The sequence below is a fragment of the Adiantum capillus-veneris genome, chromosome 7 (genome assembly GCF_014529385.1).
Source record: "Adiantum capillus-veneris isolate H3 chromosome 7, ASM1452938v2, whole genome shotgun sequence".
Lineage (NCBI taxonomy): Eukaryota > Viridiplantae > Streptophyta > Polypodiopsida > Polypodiales > Pteridaceae > Adiantum > Adiantum capillus-veneris.
The window spans coordinates 42,217,664-42,223,937 of NC_140937.1; positions in this window are offsets into that span (position 1 = coordinate 42,217,664).

The window sequence follows — 6,274 nt, forward strand, 5'->3', positions numbered from 1 at the left end:
TTTTGATGTTGAAGCTTCTCCACTCATTACTCACTATGCATAGTGCATGAGTGTCTTTTGGACTCTCTTCTTCACTTTACCAAACTTAAAATACATAGACTTGGACTCTTATGCTCACCTATACTAACATGAGCGACACAACATAAATATTCTCAACTCCTCCACCTTGAGCAGTACTTAGAATAGCTAAGACTCTTAGACCACAAAGAATATTACTTGAAGCTTTGGGACTAATGCCTTGCTCATTTAGTGGCTCAGCTGCTCTCGACTCTTGACTTTTATGCCATGTATTTTTAATGGCGACTTGGACTTACCTGTTCATAGCCGGAAACCCAATGCCAAAATTTCTTGAGATTAAGGCCTCTATCATTGCTTTGGTCTTTGGATGCCACCATCTTTTCAAGTAAGTTGGCACACTTTGACTCCTCTAGCTTCTTTTGTTGCATGGGATGTTCCATAAGGAGGCCGCATTGTTGTACCTTTACTTTTTCTTCTCTATGAGGAGCCTGAGTTTTCAACAGTGGTTTTGGGACCCACTTTGTTCTTGCTTCATGAGTTTCTCCCTTGACTTGATGGACACTAGGCTTTTGTATCCATACTTGGCTATTACCATTGTAAAATCCTTGCCTTTGTAGTAGAAGACGAGGGATCCATTTTGAGGTTGTTTCTCCCTTGGTTGTGCTTAGTCTCCATTGGCTCTTTGTTGTTGTTGATTGTCTTTGTGTGGGCTCCTTTTCTACTTGGTTGGTCTTAGTGGCTCTAGGTTGAGCAACTAATTTGGGTAACCATATTTGGGTGTTACCTTCATAGAATCCTTGTGCTTCCAGTAGCTTGATGGGAACCATCCGCTGCTGCATCTGTTTGTGTTGGGTAGCTTCGTTGAAGTTTGACTTTGGTACCCATACTTGTTGTGTTGCTTTCTTGGAAGGTCTTTTATACTGTCCTTTTTTGTTGTTCTTTCTCCTGTTTGAGTTGTTTTTATTCCGTTGATAGCATGGTTCACTCATTGTAGAACTTCTTTCTTGAGGTGAGTACATCCAGGCTGTTACTTCAGGCTTTTTGGCCCAAACATTAATGTTTCCTTCGAAGTAGCCTTGAGCAATGATTGACTCATTTGATGCTACCCACCCTATCACCTTTTGTTGTTGTGGTTGAACCCGTGTTTCATGTATCCAAACTAGGTCTTTGACTTGGATGTGCTCTTTGGATACCAACACTTGGTTGACATTCTTCGGCTTCTTCTGGATGCTTTTTTGTGATGGAAACTTTGGTTGATAGAATTTTTGCTTTGTTTTCCATTGCATTGTTGATGGTGTGGCTCTTGATGTAGAGGCTTCGTGGGAAATTTGATGGAATCTCGTTGAAGGTAAAGTCGTCTGGCGAGGTTGATATACTTCAATGTTTACCTTTTCTTTACCTTTTTCCATGATGGTTGGTGATTTCTTCTCTGCATGGATTTGAGAAGCTTCATGGAGTCTTACCGTTGTTGTTGAAGCTTTTGATTGTTGTCAAAAAAAGATGTTCCTCCAGCTTTCTGTCAGGACCAGACTCTCTTTGATATGATGGGAATTGATTATGTGGAAAGTATCTTTATACTCCACGGTACTCAATTTGAGTACAGCTTCTGCCACTCCAAAGCTAGGAATCGGCATTTTTGAACTTGTGTAAACTGTTTCTTCTAGCTCATTGATTGGTGGCTTTCCCATCATGATCCACGTTCCATAAGTCATTACATTCTTTGTTGTTTTTGGATCTATTGCGGCCGAACATGTAACCTTGAGCCCTGTTTGTCCGCATAAATTGAATTTGATCATCGTAGGAGATAGTCCATCTTCTTCCTTGTCCCTGTTCTTCTTTTGATCTTGCGTTTGTTGAAGATTTGTCATTGAACTTAGAAGCTTTTCTCCTTCATCTACTTTCATTTGCACTTTTTCTGGAGTCGGCTTCTTTGAAACAGCTTTTGTCGATTCTTCAGGTATGTCAATGATGACATATTCTTGTGGTTGCTCTGCTTCCTTCGTTTTCAATTTTGCCTTATGCTCTAGGATGTAGCTATCTGTCTCACTTTTTCTGCTTTCACACTCACAAACTTCATTAGCTTCCTTCAACACTTTCAACATAAAACATGAAACTAGGTCGTAGCCTTCTTCATCACAAAATTTAGTCGGGGTCACCTCATTTACACACACATCCAAGGTTGCCAATATTTGAGTCCATCCAAATGGCTCAAATAATTGCTCTGGAAAGGGTTCCGGTATGTAAGCTTCATCGTCCATTGATCTTTCTAGGATGCAATCCTCCTTCAGTGAGCTTCGACACTTCGAAGCACCACACATCCAAAGTTCTCGTTTGGTTTGTAGCCACGCAGGTATCTCTTTCCCATTGACTATAGAAGAGTCAATTTCCTCTAACGGAGTTCTATTCACATCTCTATAGCTATGGTCTTTTATGCTTATTTTTGTGGTGATCTTTTTATGTCTCAAGTAGATATAGTCATAGCTCCAATCTTGAACCATCTTAAGTTGACGCATGAAAGGTCTTCCTAAAATGATATCAAAATTGTTCCCTTTTCCAAAATCTACTATTGCAATTGTATGTTCATATTCAATTCCACAAGAAGTCACAATAATTTGCTCTAAGATACCCAGAGTTTTTCCATGTATCCATCTGCAAGTTTCAGCTTCATTCTAGTTTTCCTAAGCACTGGTCTACCCCATTTTTTCCAAATGTCTTTTGTGGCTATGGCTACTCCAGCCCCACTATCAAGTATAGCCAATTTTTTAACTCCTTTGTATTCCACAGGTAAGGTGGTGTTTCCTTCTTCTCCTTCTCAATATTCCCCCACCTTGTTTATTGGCACAGGTTTAGCATCTGCACTTTCTTATTGAGTTTTGTTTGATTGTTCATTTGAGGGTAGATCTTGAAGAGGTATCTTTAATCCCATCTTCCCCAAATTGTTGCCTACTTCATCCCATACATGTGGTCTAATCTTAAGCAGTTCAGATAGAGTAATGGTGCACTGTATTGGAGCTCACATCAACTCTTGCATACTCTTTGTATCCATCATCTTGGATATGGCTCTCCTCTGAGATGGCACCAGTCTAGTCTCTGAGTCAGCCCCATGTTCTCCTATGTATGAGGGTAAGGTCTTCAAGGACTCTGGTTTGCTTTCAATTGAAACTTATGTCCCTGCATCTCCATTTAGAGATTGAATGTCTCCCTGATAGACTTCATGCCCTGTATTGACCTCAGTTATGGGTGCAGATTGGAAAGTCGCACTTCCATCTTTTGCACTTCTAATTGCTTCCCACAATTCATTTGGCCATGGCTCATCTATCTCTGGGATATGTGCCATAAATTGTGATCTTGACCTTGCATCATTAGTGGTGTTAGCCACTACTTGATCATCTAGTTGAATTTCTAGGTTGTTGGTTTCTTGTGTTGCAGCCTTTGCTTGCACATCCTTTTGTGATTCTAGATCAATGTTTCTTTGAGTTAATGTTTCAACAACCTTTGCCTTAGGCATTTCAAATCCAACACTTTTTGGTTTTGTTTCTGGAGGTGGTTGGTTCTTCAGGCTCCATCATTGCCTGTGCAATTTTTACCAATTCCTTACACATTTTCAACCTTTCAGTCTCTACCTCAGCATGAGGATATTTCATCCCTCATTGCTCTATGGTTTGGTTGGGTTTCAATCTAGCCTCATATGCTTCCAGTGCAGCATCTAATGGCTCTAGGACTTTGTCTACCAACACAGATCCTCCGTAAGACGCCTTCCTTGGTTTCTTATTGCTCACCACCGTTTTGTTTTCCCGTTCTTGTTTTAACTGCTCCTTTGTCTCTTGTAATTCTGTTTGTAGTGCAGTTTGATTTGTAATTATTTTTGCTTTAATTTTGTCTCTTTTGGCTTTCCAGGATTTTCTCCCAGTCCTCACTGACACACTAGTTGTCTCCCCTTGTTTGGGTTGTTGATCTTTCTCCTCATTAGCTTGGTCCTCATCATTTTCTTTTGCTTGGGCTCTAGTCACTACCTTCACAAGAATTTTGGGTTTTGCCTCTGATCCACTTGGAGAAGGTAACACTCCCACAACATTCATTGTTGTTTTCCCTTGTTTGTTTGGATGTTTTGGACAATTTGGAACAATGTGTGTAATGGCACACTCCACACAATATCCAATTATCTCTACACGAGAACAATTCTTGGCCCAATGAAAACCTCCACACTTGTAGCATGGTGCATCTTGTTGAGTCACCGGTGGCACAATTGATGGTTGTTCTTGCTTAGCCAGAATGGTCTCTGGTCTACGCTCTTGATTGGCTATGAACATCAGAGTGTCCTCATTCGATGAATAGAGTTTTATCATAGGGTCTTGCCCTAGCCTAGGTTGTGATACCTCAGCTCTTTGTAAAGCCCTTGATACAACCCTATTTTGAAAAAATGGATGATTTGGTAATGGAATTTTTTTTTCTATTTGATGTCCAAATAGTGTCCCCCTCGTGTAGTTTTGATTATAGTAGCACTCACTCATCTCATGATTGGTCCATTTTTGCTCAATGACACACCATTTTATTCGTTGTGCTACTTGCGCTGCTAGCTCATCTAGGTTGGTCATTAATTGAGACATAACCACTTGCCTTGTGTTGGTTTCACCAGATGCTAAAGGAGCATTATCCATAGTGATATTTGTATCACCAATTTCCTCGCCATAGGCTTTACAATTGTCAACTAGGTATAACGCTTCTCTCGTGACTTGTTCAAAGGAAGTACATCCTTTTAAGTGCAAATCTTTCTTGAGAGTTTTATTTTTCAAACCCTCTATGAAGAGAATTGATCATCTTTCATCTCTCTATATATTGTTTGAAGCGTAGCGATGCTTCCTTCACTCTCTCATCTTCTTTTTGCTTGAATGCATACATTTGGGACACTGTGTTATGCTTGATTCCCCTTTTAGAGAACTCCACAACAAATTCTTGCAACAGTTGTTCAATGTTTGAGAAGGCATTTTTGTCCAACGGTTGGAACCAATTCAATGCTATCCCTTCCAAGGTTAAGCCAAATCCCTCATACTGTGTATGAAAATAAAATACTTGTTCGGCTCTTAACACTTGTTTGAACAAGGAATGCATGTACGTATGGATCCCTTAACCCATCATACTTCTTCTTGACACATTTGGCCAATTGATATGGTCTCATTGGTTCTGGTTCAACAATGTACCTTAGCGTGTTGGGGTCTCTCACAAAGACATCCCTCGTTCCTTCTTCTCGTCTTGGAGCAAACCCTGGTGGAATCCCCTTTGAGACATGTTTTGGAAATGTTGATGGATTTGTAAGTTTAATTGGTGGTCTCTTGGTTCCACTCAATGAGGTAGGAGCTACACTCCCGTGAATAGCTATTTTGGATGTTTGAGGTCCATTTGATTCCATAGTTTCAATGTTAGCTTCTTGCAAATCAGTCTCAAAAAACCCTGGTACACTTACGCTCGGTCTAAAGTAGTAAGCAGAGATTGGAGTACCCATGTATGTATATCTTTCTAGCTCAATTGGGCTGATAAGTTTGTACTCTCGTCCATACTTATCTACCATTAGAACTTGCACTCCCTGGTCATCTGTGTATGTGAAGGCATAGAGGTTCTTGTAGTATGTCAACTCTTCAATGATGGAATTTAAACATCTATAGAAGTTGTTTTGATCCCCAATAGGTAACCTATAAAGGCCATCATAAGTGTAATCCATTAGAACTCTCGTGGTTTCATTGGTTTTGATGAACCTCACGTTGGGTTTGTTGATTAGAGGATGCTTCTCCTCTAAGTCTCTAGCAATTTCCACTTTTACTCTTCCAAACTCTCACATTTTAGTTGATTGGTTTGGCTTCTAGTGAGCTACATGATCACTTGACAAATATCCATGAGCCATGCCTTGAGGTTTGGCTTGATATGATTGATAAGCCTCATGGTCCTGTCTCAACCCTCTGGTTATAGGTGTTGCAGTATTTCTGGCTGTTTGTGTAGGCAGCATAGCTCTGAGTTGAGTGGGAAACCCTAATGATGGATGAGCTGTCATGTTTAAGCCTCACTCAATACTATCAAGATGGTCCTTGATAAGAACACCTTGGCTTAGTGCACAGAATCCCTTTTTGCCCCTGGTCAAGTCTCTCAAAAGTCAGGAATTTATGACTTTTTGGTCTCTGGAAACTGGTCTTGGGATACCCTAAAAGTTTGGATTTAGGAAACCTATTGCCCACAAGCTTTCTTCCTAGCTATACCTAACTCAATT